Here is a 15,006-nt window from a genome sequence, read left to right as displayed (position 1 = left end):
ATGATGGATTGTGAAGTGAGTCTGAATAGTTCCAGAAGCGTCTGTGATGGATTAGGCATACCGGCAACTTTTGTCTTGCCCTTGGCGCGGGTCATTCTTTGGGACCCTAGCATAGATATAAATTGCTGGTGGAGCCTTTAGATCGGCGCTAAAGCGGTATTAATTCGGCGGGTGGTGCAGGGCTCACAGAAACATAATCTTCCTATGAGCGGCGCACATGTGTCTCTGGGTCGCTGGTCCTTTAAATATCAGACTAGTGGGCAGAACACCGGGTATGGTTTATAAACTTATATGCTGATTACTTATAGGGCCCCGTGTCCAGAACTGTAAATGCTGAGTACATAAATAGCACCATGTGCAGATCTGTAGAAGCTGAGTACATAAAAGGCACTATGTGCAGGCCTGTAAAAACTGAGTACATAGAGGGCACTATGAGCAGGTTTTTAAGAGCTGAGTACATATATAGTGCCACGCTGCAGGCCCAAATCTTTGTGAGTGAGCCTCACTGGGATGTTTGGGAAGCTGGATGGGGTATCCTGCATGCTTAAGTCCTGGGTTTGGAGATGGGGCCTCCAGGATAGAGAATCCACGTCAGGGTGTCCTGACCAGGAGCAGCTACAGTAGTCTGGGGGACCCGGTGAGTGGTGCTGACCATACGCTACTCTGTATGGTGTGATGGGGTTGCTTCTTACTTGTGGGGTGTTCCGATCGCGCCCACGTCTTCCAGAAATCGAGGCGGGGGATTTCTAGGCCTTAGTAGGCCTCAGCCCTATCTCCAGTGCCAGAGGTCTATTGGAGTCCAGGAAAGTCCACACCGATAGCAGTGATGCGCCGAGTCAGATGAGAGGCTCGGGGTGTAGGGAAGGCGCCCGTACCTGGACTGATGGCGCTTGATAGATTTCCAGAGTCGGCAGCTCCCCAGGAAGACGTCCTCCACGCTCGGCAGCAAGCCACGCCCCCCCCCCCAATAAACACTTTTAGCATAAATAAAGGCACCAGTGAAGTGCATTTTTTTTTCCTTTTTGTACTGAAATAGGACACTGAACCCTTTCAACAAGTATAACTGCAGAAGTGAAATGTGTAGATATTTTTCCTTTTCTGTACTGAAATAGGGCACTAAACTCTTTTACAAATAAATGCAGAAGTGAAATGCGTATATACTGTATTTTTCCTTTTTGTACTGAAATAGGCCACTAAACTCTTTCACAAATAAATGCAACAGTGAAGTGCGTATATTGTTTTCCTTTTTGTACTGAAACAGGCCACTAAACTCTTTCGACACAAATAACTGCAGAAGTGAAATGCGTACCGTATTTTTCGCCCTATAAGACGCACCTAGATTTTTGGGGAGGAAAATAAGAAAAAAAATATTTTTAACCAAAAGGTGTGCTGTGTGTTTGGTGGGTTTGGAACTAATGGTGGTCTGTGGATGGCACTATTACTGGGGATCTGTGGATGACTGACACTGTTATGGGGGGGATCTGTGGATGACGGACACTGTTATGGGGGATCTGTGGATGACGGACACTGTTATGGGGGATCTGTGGATGACGGACACTGTTATGGGGGATCTGTGGATGACGGACACTGTTATGGGGGATCTGTGGATGACGGACACTGTTATAGGGGGGATCTGTGGATGACGGACACTGTTATGGGGGATCTGTGGATGACGGACACTGTTATAGGGGGGATCTGTGGATGACGGACACTGTTATAGGGGGGATCTGTGGATGACGGACACTGTTATGGGGGGATCTGTGGATGACGGACAGTGTTATGGGGGGGGATCTGTGGATGACTGACACTGTTATGGGGGATCTGTGGATGACTGACACTGTTATGGGGGGATCTGTGGCTTGCACTGTTACAGGGGGGGGATATGTGGCTGACACTGTTACAGGGGGGATCTGTGGATGGCACTGTTACAGGGGGGATCTGTGAATGGCACTGTTATGGGCTGGGGGGATCTGTGGGTGGCACTGTTATATATGTGCCATCCACAGACCCCCCAGCCCATAACAGTGCCATGCACAGACCCCCCCAGCCCATAACAGTGCCATTCACAGATCCCCCCCCCCGTAACAGTGCCAACCACAGATCGCAATCCGAACCCCCCACCCCCCGCCCCCCGCCACCGCCATACAAATATAAGATGTCATATTGAATTAATAGTTATTAAACATGCCCCCCAACTCCTATTAATACCTTACATCCTAATCGCTTCTGTAAAATTCAGGCCGGCCGGACGGACGGCCGGCGCGTCTCACTGACGTCACTTGCCTGCGCCGCCTACTTCATTCATAAAGTAGGCGGTGCAGGGTGACACGAGTTACGCTGCCGCCCGCCCGGCCTGCCTGAATTCTACAGCAGCGATTAGGATGTAAGGTAGTAATAGGACTAAGGGGGCATGTTTAATAACTATTACTTGAATATGAGATCTTATGTTAGTATACTGGAGCGGCGGGGCGGTGCTATACTACACTGACTGCACCGCCCCGCCGCTATTGCCGGCCCCCAGCTCCTCCTCCCAGTCCCTCCCCGAGTCCCCGCTCTGCTCATACATCGCAGCTTGCGATGTAAAACTGGCAGCATTCGCCCCATAAGACGCAGGGGCATTTCTCCCCCATTTTGGGGGAAGAAAAAGTGTGTCTTATGGGGCAAAAAATATGGTATATATTTTTCTTTTTCCACAGATATAAGCCACTACAGGCTTTTCAACATAGCACTTGCACCCCAATTACAAAAACTAATTGCTAGAATGCCAGAGCTGTATAATGGATCCCCAAATAATGTTTACCTGCACTTGTAAATCACTTTTTTTTTTCACAATGAGGTTTTTCTAGCACTGTTCCAAGCGACTTCAGACGTCTCTCCCTGCACTAAATGATTCCCTATTAGTGTTGATAGAGGACCAAAGTGCTCGGGTGCTTGGACCGAACACCTCGGGATGCTCAGGTGCTAGAGAACCCGAGCATTAAACCAGGCACCCCCTGCTCTGAAGAGGGGAGGGTGTCTGGTTCATAGAAAAGGTCAGAAATTGGTGGAAACACCACCGAAATGGTTCGGGAACAGCATGGGGAGGATGTCTGAATGCATCTTGTACTCCCAGGTCGCTGCTGGGAACGATGTTGTCCCAGTACCACACCACTTTTACAGACTGACAATAATACGCACAAAACCGAAGATAAAATTGATTTTTAGAGGAAAGATTGTTAGGAAACATTCTTTCTTGTATATTTACTTGTATATAAAGTGCAAGTGCTGCCAAAAATTACAAGAAGAGGCACTCCAATACAACCTGTATATCACATTAAGGAGGGCCTCATTCACATTGTGGTACAATTGTTCATGTAGTGGGACTCCTACACTCATAATGTGTTTCTTTTGTTGGACCGTGCTGCCTCCGGATTAACAGAAATTCTACACTTGAAACCAGTCAGATAATCATGAACATGGGAAAGCATACAGGCCAAACAAAACCTTTCCTCCTCTCCCTTCCAGGCTTCTATGGAAAACCAGGGATGCAACCAATAGTGAAATGCAGTCACATGAATTGGAGTAAAACAGGGTTTATTATACTCACAATACACAGGTAAAAACAGGCAGTGTATAAAAGGATCAATCACCCGACCCGGGTCTCGCTCAGTCGAGCTTCGTCAGGGGTATTCGTCCCGCCCTTTCCAAGGCGGTCTTTTAAGGAACCAGGTCGGTCTGCACCCACCTCTCCAAGACATCATGATCCAATCACATTACAACATTAAAAACCTTCAGTGTTAAAATATCAAAAATCCAACAATACATACTCAAAACTAGTTCAAAATGCCTATTACTCAATAATACATCAAGTATATAAAACCAAATCACATTTCATACAAACTTCATATCTTCCACATATAAATGTTCCCGTTCTGTATATCCACTCAACCTCCCGCTTGTTTATCTGCTTGACTGCATTTCCTCCACGCCAATAGGGTTTAACCAGTTTAACCCCTACAAAAAGTAAGCCACTGGGATTTTTTTTGATGCGCCGTTTTAAAGTGCTTTGAGACACTATGTGTCTCAAGCCCCTTCCTGATGTTTCTCACATGCTCCTGAATTCTCACTTTGAGCTTCCTTAGTGCAGTGTTTTCCAACCAGTGTGCCTCCAGCTGTTGCAAAACTACAACTCCCAGCATGCCCGCACAGCCAAAGGCTGTCCGGGCATGCTGGGAGTTGTAGTTTTGCAACAGCTGGAGGCACACTGGTTGGGAAACACTGCCTTAGTGTACATCCCACGTATTGGAGGCCACATGGGCACTCCAACAGGTAAACAACTCCTACACTCTCACAAGTGATCTGCCCTTTTATCTTCACATCTATGTTTTTTTGATTGGAGTGAACAGATTGAGTATCCATTTTCCTATTATCCTTTTTCCGATTTCTACATGGCAAGCAAAACCCACGCCAACCCCTTTCTTTCCTTTCTCTTGGTAATTGAAGCTATGCACTAATTTAGTACGGAGACAGGGAGCCTTTTTAAAAATCACAACAGGTTGCTATGGAATATCTTTACCTTACACTGGATCAATTTTTTCCCAAAAAATAAAGAAAACTAGTGTATAGAGGCCTTTAAAAGGGGAGTTCTTAAGGTGATTGAGGAAATAGGCACTAAACCCAGGAGACAGAATTTAACATCTGAGCAAAGGACTGCTTTAAAACAGCTTAAAAATAACAAGAGGATCGTGATTAAACCAGCATATATGGGGGGGGGGGAGGGGTGTAATTATGGATATTGATAAGTATGAGGTGGAGATGTCCAGGTTGTTGGCAGATGTGGAATATTTTCAACGAGTTTCAAGTAAAGCTAGATCAACTGTTGACTAAGGGTTTTAAGGATAGGATTATTAATAAGAAGGAGTTTGATAATTTGAACAATAAATTCCCAGTAACCCTGGTCATATATTTTCTACCGAAGATTCACAAAAGCCAGACCAATCCGCCGGGCAGGCCGATTGTGTCTGGTATTAATTCACTCACCAGTCGATTGGGGAATATGTGGATTTTTTTCTTCAAAAATATGTTCCTTTAATGCCGTCCTTTTTAAAGGACTCTGGGAGTGTTCTGGAATTTGTCAAAAAATTTGGCAGTTGTCCCGCAAACCTGTGGTTGGCCACTATTGATGTGGCTTCGTTGTACACTGTGATTCCCAAGGAATTGGGGCTTAAAGCTATTGAACAAGTATTGAGTGATGACCCTTTAATGACAGGACAACAAGAGAGGTTTATCCTCGACTGTGTGGATTTCTGTTTGAGTTATAATTATTTTTGGTATAAGGAGAAGTATTATTTGCAGCGGACTGGTACGACAGGTGAGCTGACCCTCTAAAAAATTATATGCGAGGGTCTACAGCTGAGCTGACCCTGTAAAAGATTGTAGGTGAAGGCCTGTTGGTGAGCTGATCCTCTAAAATAAGAGAAATGCAAGGGCCTGCAGGTGAGCTGACTCTCAAAAAAAATTATATGCGAGGGCCTGCAGGCGAGCTGACCCTGTAAAAGATTTTAGGTGCGGGCCTGCTGGTGAGCTGACCCTGTAAAAGATTTTAGGTGCGGGCCTGCTGGTGAGCTGACCCTCTTAAAAATTATATGCAAGGTCCTGCAGTTGAGCTGACCCTGTAAAAGATTGTAGGTGAAGTCCTGCTGGTGAGCTGGCCCTCTAAACAATTATATGCGAGGGCCTGCATGTGAGCTGACCCTGTAAAACTTTATATGCGAAGGGCATATATGCGACGAATAAGCATGTTGATATGATGGAAGAGGAGGATGAGAAAAGGAAGAATCAACCATATACCCTTGTTTGTGGTGGAAGGGGTGCATGGGAATACAGTATATTCAGTACATTATAAAAAAAAAAAATTACATTTAAAGTGCCTTTATGTTCATCAGCTTTCCTGTGGTGGAGTCGTGGTCATGGTCAATCCAAGCCTTGTTTATTTTTATAAGAGTCAACCTGTCAGCATTTTAAGTTGACAGGTGGATACGCTCATCTTTTATAATGCCACCAGCAGCACTAAATACCCGCTCAGGCAAAACGCTGGCAGCAGGGCAGGCCAGCACCTCCAAGGCGTAGAGCGCCAGTTCGTGCCCCGTGTCCAGCTTGGACACCCAGTAGTTTTAAGGCACTGAGGGATCACTGAGGATGCTGACACAGTCTGCTATGTACTCCTTCACCATCTTCCAAAATGTTTCCCTCCTTGTGACAGTAGGCCGCGCATCAGGGTGAGGGTGCTGGCGGGGTGTCATGAAACTGTCCAAGACTTTGGAGAATGTTGCTCTGTCTCTGTTGGAACTGCTGTGTGTTCCCCTTGTCTCCACTCCTCGGTTGTCCCAGGAACTACGGACTCTACCGCCAGCGTTGTCAGCTGGAAAATTTTTGAGCAATTTTTCAACAAGGAACTTCTGGTATTGCACCACTTTGCTCATCCTCTCCACCAGAGGAATGAGAGATGAGAAGTTCTCTTTGTAGCGGGGGTCGAGAAGGGTGAACAATCAGTAATCCGTGTTGTCTGGAAAGCGGGTCGCTGGAAATGCAGCCTAAAATGAAGTCAGCTATGTGTGCCAGAGTACCAACAGGCAAGACTTCGCTGTCGTCATCAGGAGGATGACTCTCAATCTCATCCTCTTCCTCCTCTTCTGCCCACCCACGCAGAACAGATGGAATTAAACTTCCATGGGTACAACTCTCTGTAGCGGAGGCAACCATCTCCTGCTGCTCCTCATCCTCTTCCTCTTCATCGTCCAATTCGTACTGAGAAGACGAACCGAGGGTGGTCTGGCTATCACCATGTGTACTTTCTTCCCCCATTTACACCTCTTCCACATTCAAATTGTCTTCCTTAATTGTAAGCAGAGAGCATTTGAGTAGACACAGAACTGGGATGGTTACACTGATAATAGTGTTATCGCCGCTCAGACATCCATGCCCACTTCTCGCTTGTGAATACCGGAAGCTGACTGGAAAGGCAACAACCATGTGGCAGCTGGTATTCCACTACTGCCCTCTGCTGCTCACAAAGCCTGGCCAACATGTGGAATGTGGAGTTCCAGCGTGTGCCCACGTCGCACAACAATGTCAATTTCCAGCGCTGCTGCAGCGTTGACAGACCGGCTGAAGCTGTTGATGACTTGCGGAAATGGGCACACACGCGGCGCACCTTCACCAGTAGCTCAGGAAAATTGGGGTAGGCATGGGCTAGGCATGGGATGTGTCTGAGCTTGCCAAGCTCCAAAGCGGCCACCAAGCTACGATCATTATCAGACAAAGCCATGCCTGGTTCTAGGTTGAGTGGCGAGAGCCACAGCTCAGTCTGGTCTCTTATCCCCTGCCACAGCTCTGCGGCGGTGTGCTATTTGTCCCCTAAGCATATCAGTTTCAGCTCGGCCTGTTGCCACTTCCCCACTTCAATGCTACACTTTTTCCAGCTACCGACTGATGGCTGACTGGTGCTGCACATGGATAATTTGGAGCTTAAAGTGGAGGAGGAGGCGGAGGAGGAGAAGTGGGGGTTGGAGCCACTAACGTAGGTGCTGGCGGAAACCCTGATCGACGTAAGGCCCGCAATTCTTGGCGTAGGTAGCACCTGTGCCATTCCAGGGTACGACTCTCTCCCAGCCTCCATAACGTTCCCCAGTGTGCGGGAAATGTAGCGTCCCTGGCAAAATGCACTTGTCGATGTGTCCATGGTTAAGTGGACCTTCCCAGTAACTGCGTTAGTCAGGGCACTTGTGATGTTATGTGACACATGTTGGTGTAAGGCGGGCACGGCACACCTTGAAAAATAGTGGGGACTGCGTAAGTTGAGACAGCCGCCGACATCAGGCTGCGGAAGGCCTCAGTGTCCACAAGCTTAAATGGCAACATTTCCAGAGCCAGTAATTTTGAAAGCTGAGCATTTAGTGCTATGGCCTGTGGGTGGGTAGCTGGGTATTTGCGCTTGCATTCAAAGGCCTGGGGTAAGGACATTTGGACGCTGCGATGGGACACGGAAGTGGATGTGGTTGCTCATGGTGCTAGCGAAGGTCCAGGTGCAGGGCGGGAGGCCTCTGGGCCTGCACCTTCGACAGGGGATTGGCCAGCATATAACACAGGGGAAGAGGAGGCAGTGGTATCACCCGCTGACACAGATTGTGGACCCAGGCGTTCGTCCCACTTATTACAGTGCTTGGATGCCATGTGGCAGATCATGCTGGTGGCGGTGAGGTTGCCAGTGTTCACGCCCCAGCTCATTTTGGTACGGAACAGGATGCAAACTACTATTCTTTTGTCGTCCGCACTTTCCTTAAAAAAGCGGCATACTGCGAAACACCTACCCTTTGGGAAGGGAGATTTCCGCAAAGGGGTGCTCCGTGTAACAGTTGCTAGCCTGTTTGGTGTGGCCCGCCTTCCCCCTTTTGCCACCCCACTGCCTATTCCAGCCTGGTGCTGGAGATCCCTCCCCCTCTGTACTGCTGTCCTCGCTCGGCTTTCCACCTTTCCAGGTTGGGTCAGTGACTTCATCGTCCACCACCTCCTCTTCCACTTCCTCACTCTGCTCATCCTCCTGACGTGACCTAATCACAACCTCAGAGATTGACAACTGTGTCTTATCCTCTTCATCAACCTCTTGAGACAGTAATTGCCATTGAGTTATTGGCAACTGTGTCGCATCATCATCCACCTAATGAAACAGTAATTGCCGTTCCCCACTGTCATCTTCTTGTGATTGTGGATGCTCAAGAATTTGGCCAGTCCTTACTTGTGCCTCGCCGGACTTATCAGTTAAGATGGCAGATCGCATGTGTTCGCGGGCGAACACGGCGAACTGGCCATCACTGTTTATAAATACCTAAATAGGTATTGTCATAACTATGTGAACCATGATGCTTTTTAACAATCTCATAATATTCTACACATAAATAAGTGTCAGTGCCCAACAAAAGAAAAAACCTGATAAAATAGAGCCAAATTGAGAAAGTGCAAGTGCATAGTGAAAATGTGATTAAAAAATAAAAATTGATAATAAAAAAATAATAGAAAATGTTGACATCAATGAGAGGCTGGACCTCATTAAAAAAGGCTGTTCTAAAATACATTCAGGTATGTATCATTCAGCAAATAACCCTGTTTGTGATTTTGTTCTAAAAATAATCGCACATGGCACAAAACATGTACAAACGTATACTATTGTAGTGCAATAAGCCTCTGATCTAATATACAATTATATCTCTATACATAACAACATTAACTATATAGTGTCCCTCATTTCCATTGTTGTTTCTCATGTGATTAGGGACTCTTACAGCACATCCCCAAGACTTGCTGCTCCCCAAGCAAATCCGATAGGACCGCCCAGATCATTTCATCTCCAGCCCTGGCTCACACAGACAGGTGCAGCATCTAAAAATAACAATGACGGGAAAAAGGAAAGCAGGAAAGACAAGAGACGAGAGGAAAGTAGACAATAAACCAAAATACTACATCTGTTGAAATCATACAGTAACCTAAGTGCTTAATTAAGGACCAATGCCAGACCAGGGCAGAAAAACTAAAATATCTACTATCATTTCACAAAAAAGGGGCAAAATAATTACCCTCATTCAGACCCTTCGGTGTAATGGTGTCCAATGCACAAATCCACTTAGTTTCTTTCTGACCAAGTATTTTTCTCCAATTTCCACCTCTCAGGGAAATAATGACTTGATCTATGCCTCTAAATCGAAGGAGAGATCCCTCACAATTATGTTTTTCCCTGAAGTGTCTTGCCAGGGTCTGGATTTGGATCAAATCATCAACCTCCTTTGCCACCTCAATGGAGAAAACACGCTCTCTAATTCTTCTTTTGAATTGTCTGGATGTCATGCGCACGTATATCAGCTCACATGGGCATATAGCTTAATAAACCATGCCTATAGTCGTGCATGTTATTAGGAATGTTATATTGTATTCCTTCTCATGTGTGGAATTCCAGAATATAGTTGTTCTGTCTATGTTGACACAGGCAACGCATCTCCCACATTCTCTGTTGCCCCATGGTGTCCCCTTCGTCCCAAACAGACCAGACCTCTTCCTCACATAATGACTCCTGACCAGATGATCCCTCAAATTCCTTGTTCTTCTATAGGTTATTGAAGGCTAGGATGGTATGATCCGTTGTAATTGGGGATCTATCCTAAGGATGTCCCAAAATTGTTCTATAGCGGCACGTACCTCCTTCCATTTAGTGTTGAATCCAGTGATGAATCTGACAATATCGGTGTCCGGCCTTTTCTTTTCTTTATAGAGTAGATCACCTCTTTTAGACTGTCAGGCCCTCCAGTATGCCTTCTCAACATACCTTTTTTCATATCCACGCTGTTCAAATGTATGGTGAAGCTCATCTGCCTGCAATTCAAAAAACTAATCTGTTGCACAGATTCTACGAGCCCGCAGAAACTGGCCCACCGGTATGTTTTTTATTAGATTACCTGGAGGGAAGGCAATAACAGACGTCTTTTTTATATATACATCTGTCCCAATACGTCCCTGCGGGGGTCTACTCGAAAAACCACATCAAGGAAATCCATTTAACTTCTACCGATCTTAAAGGTGAGTTTGATGTTTTTATCATTCTTATCATTCCCTCCCTAAACATTCTACTTTGTAACCTAAATAGCATCTGCATCAGTTCCAACACCCTTTTGGTACAGTTTAATTAGGTAAGCAACGATCCTCACACTCAGTTCACTCAATCCCTTAGAAATGCATGAAGGCCTTAGACTTCGAGTTTCTAAGTCACAGAAGGTGGTCTCGAAGCAGCAGGTCTACATAGGAATATTAGTAAATATAAGTAAATATATTGTAGGGTGTGAATTATTCCTGTTAAGACCTGTGTGTTAATAAAAAATAGTAATGTTAATCATTGCATTTGGTACATTATACGTTTTGTAGGAATTCCAGACATGCCATACCTTACTGTAAATGTTCCTACATAACAAAGATCTCACCTTCTGTAAAGTCTACATATCTCATATTTGGTGTCTATACAATCGGTATGTTGAAACATGGAAGCATATCTGAGTCTGTATGTCAATCAAAGCAGGCTTGAAGACATAGAACAGAGAGAAACTCAAGGCTGCACAAAGACAGTGGTTCAAAATTTTGAATAAAAAACTACTGAAAAATAACTTTTAGCTCAACATGTATACAATGCAATAATTAAAAGAAAATTGCCCCCCTAAATCCTGGAGAGTTGGTTACGGTCTTTACTTTAGACTTACATCATGGCTCTATCTCCAAGCTTACACCAGAAGATTAATTTACTGTTTAAAACTAGAAATGGCCTTGCGGTTCGCCCGGTGGTCATTTCGCGATTCGCCGAACATGCGAACATATGGCGATATTCGCGCCCGCCATATTCTTTTACATTGTGAAGAACTTTGACCTATGACACATCCATCAGGTGGTACAGGACAGCCAATTGAGACGTTTCAGCACATGGACATACCCCCTACCTTATAAATAAACCTGATCTGGCCGCCATTTTACATTCAGTCTTTTGCCAGTGTAGGGAGAGGATGCTGTGTGGAGCAGGGACAGACTGTTAGGGACACAAATCGCTAGCTAATAGGGCCACAAAAGTCCACAATTCGAGAATTCGTGATCTCCAGTCATTGTTTACTTGATTGCGAAAATCGGCACTGTAATATATTCGCGATAAATGTGTGATAAATTCGCGATTAGAATATTCAACATTATTTGCAAATACGAATATATAGCACTATATTCAAAATATTCGTGAATTCTTGAAGTGGCATTGTTCACAATTAAAATTCGCGATTCGAATATTCGCGCTCAATACTAAATCAGACTACACAGGGATTGTTTGTAGTCTGTAATCATGGAAACAGCAGCAGAACTGAAGACAGATTTTTGTAAAATTGCAAATTTTTTTGATACATTAGTGCAATACAAAATTGGTTGCAAAAGTGGGTGTTTAAAAAAAAAAATTGGCTCTAGTTTACCATAATGAACTTTAGGTCTCAGGGAAGACTCAAGTAACAGTGTGCATATGTCCTTTTTGTCAAAATGCACTTCATAAGTACAGAATACACCTTGAATATACTTTGAACCTGTGGCTTTGATCTTGCTATTTAGCATATGGAAGCATGTCCTGTCTAATGTACATGTTGAAAAGGACAGGATAAGAGCAACCTCCAAGCAGAACATGTGTGCATGGCTTATTTTCTCCCTCTTAAGAATCTTTAAATAATACAAAGAAAAACAATCAACTGTGAGAACAAGAAATGCTTTGATACCCAAGTACAAAGGAAATATATATTGAGATGACTGAGAAGTCACAGCAAGTGACCATGGGAACCCAGATATCCATCTTCAAACCTGTAAGAGGGGTGAGCTGCAAGTGTCCAACATTTGTCCCCTTACAAGATGCATGACTATGTTTTGCACTGTAAATACTGTTACTGATGCTATTGCTTAATAGATCATAGAAAGCTAGCTCACCCCAACTGTAGAAATGTGTCCAAGTAGGTGATCCAGCATGATATTCCAGAGGGGCATAGTTCCCCTTTTTAAAGCATTCTCTTAAAATTATCACCTCTCATCATCTCTCGCAGATCTTTTAATGATACTTATCTGAGAGTAGGATTGGCTCCTGATTTTGGCTCACCATAAAGTAACTGCTGGAATTAACTGACCAAATAACTGAAGTGTGAACTCAGCCTTACAGGTCAATGTTAGCGTCAGGTATAATGTACTTAAGCATGCAGTGGCCCAAGATTCCTAATACAGTGGAAAAAAGCTGTCTCATTTTACTGTTTGTGGGGTGTACACATAGATTTTTATACGATTTCAATAGTCGTAGACTATAATTCCTGTTTCTGGCCTTTTCTCTAGTTTTTTTCTTACTAAAATATAACTTTTATTTTTCTTTTAATAAACAATATAGCCACAAAAAAAAATATAGATTTAAAACTCGATATGAAGGGCAAATTGTTAGGGGGCTATAGGCTTAATAACCCACTGCTTGTCTAGGAGTGAGCTAAGATCTTGTTTATCTCTTGCAGGAGATTGCGAAGTGCGTGTCTGTAATGTCAGCCGACATCAGACACCTTGCAACTATCGCTTTTGGGGTTAGTGCCCTACCTAAAGTGCTTTATTAGACCAAGTGCAATATGTATCTGGCACTCACGGCGGCTCCTACCGCCCACACTTTTACCTATTAGCTGACCCTGTAGTGTACGTATCTATGCGGCGTCTGCAGATCGCCGTTCAGTAGTCATTCTTTTGCCCTATCATATTCATTAAAAACTATTGGTGCAGCTCCCCCGACATGTTTCACCGCGAGATGCGGCTTCTTCAGGGGGGTAAGGAGCTACTGACAACACGAGTGTTTCGTTTGTAGAGATTTATATGTCTATGGGGCGGGTTTCCGCTCAGTAGTGTCCAATAGGATTATCTCTCATGTTGAAGAGCATGCAATTCGACCATTCAAATACGTTTTCGTCAGTCAAGATGGTATAGTTGTCAGCTAATTACAATGTTACTTATGCGCTTGCGTTCGATACTTAGTTGCTTTTTTACTTTTTCTGTTAAGTGCGCTTGCGTCGAGACATAGTGTGTTTTTTTGTGACTGTTATGTGCGCCTGCGTCAGGACTTAGTATGTTTTTAGTAGCTGTTGTATGCGCTACATCGGGTTTAATGTCTTTTTATTATCATAACTGTTATATGCGCTTACATCAAGACTTAATGTCTTTCATATATAGCTGTTATGTGCGCTTTATTGCATCAAATCTCAGTATCATTTTTGTAGCTATAGTAACACTTACATAGAGATTGTGTATTCTTTTAAATATATCTATGTTATAGTATGACATCAAACACTATATTAGCTAGCTTGGACGTCAAATCCCTGTACAGCAGTATACAACATACACTGGGAATAAATGCAGTTCACCAGTTCCTTAGCACAAAAAGCTGTATTTTTCACCAGCATAATCACTTTGTAATATCTATGTTAAAATTTGTTTTAGAGCACAATTATTTTATATTTCAAGGGAAATACTATAAACAGATTAATGGTACCGCTATGGGGACATCTTGTGCCCCCACTTACGCTAATTTATTTTTGGGGTGGTGGGAAAATGACACTGTATTTACGGAGGGGATGTCGCGATATACCTGCCACATTCTATATTGGGGCAGGTATATCGACGACATCCTTATCCTATGGGATGGAGCACAAACACTTTTCAGGGATTTCGTCCAGGCACTAAATGAAAACAACATAGGAATGAGATTCACGTACGAACTACAGGAGAGAGAAATTGTGTTTTTAGATCTGAAAATTAGGATTATGGACAATGGACATCTTGGTACTGAGGTTTATAGGAAACCAACCTCCACAAACAGTTATTTACACTGGGAGAGTTGGCATCCTCTACCATTGAAGAGAGGCATACCTACTGGCCAATATCTGAGGGCCCGTAGGAATTGCTCCGATGTAATAACTTTTGAAAAAGAGAGTAGACACCTCTACGCCAGTTTCAAAAAAAGAGGCTACCCCGCAGCCCCCTTAAAAAGAGCTTATAATAGAGCAAAAGCTATAAGTAGGGATGAACTACTTATAACTATCCCTCCCAAGAAAAATGAGACTATTCGGTGCATTGGCACTTTTGATGGATATAATAAAGAAATATACAGCATACTTCAAAAATACTGGTATATTATACAGACGGAGAGAGACCTTAGAGAAGTACTTACTGTAAATCCAAGCGTTACATATAGAAGGAGCTCCAATCTAAAAGACCATCTAGTACATAGCCATCTAAAAGAAAAAGGGGAAAAAAATGTAATCAGAGAAAAATATTGTGGATCCACATCGTGTGGGGATTGCTCCTTCTGCAGATATATCCCATGTATCAAAAAAATTTTTTACAAACCGTCAGATGGAAAGGAATATACAATCAGGCAATTGATCACCTGTAAGACCA

Source organism: Bufo gargarizans, chromosome 10, assembly GCF_014858855.1.
Source record: "Bufo gargarizans isolate SCDJY-AF-19 chromosome 10, ASM1485885v1, whole genome shotgun sequence".
NCBI classification, from domain to species: Eukaryota; Metazoa; Chordata; class Amphibia; order Anura; family Bufonidae; genus Bufo; species Bufo gargarizans.
Note: the sequence above shows the minus strand (reverse complement) of the source record.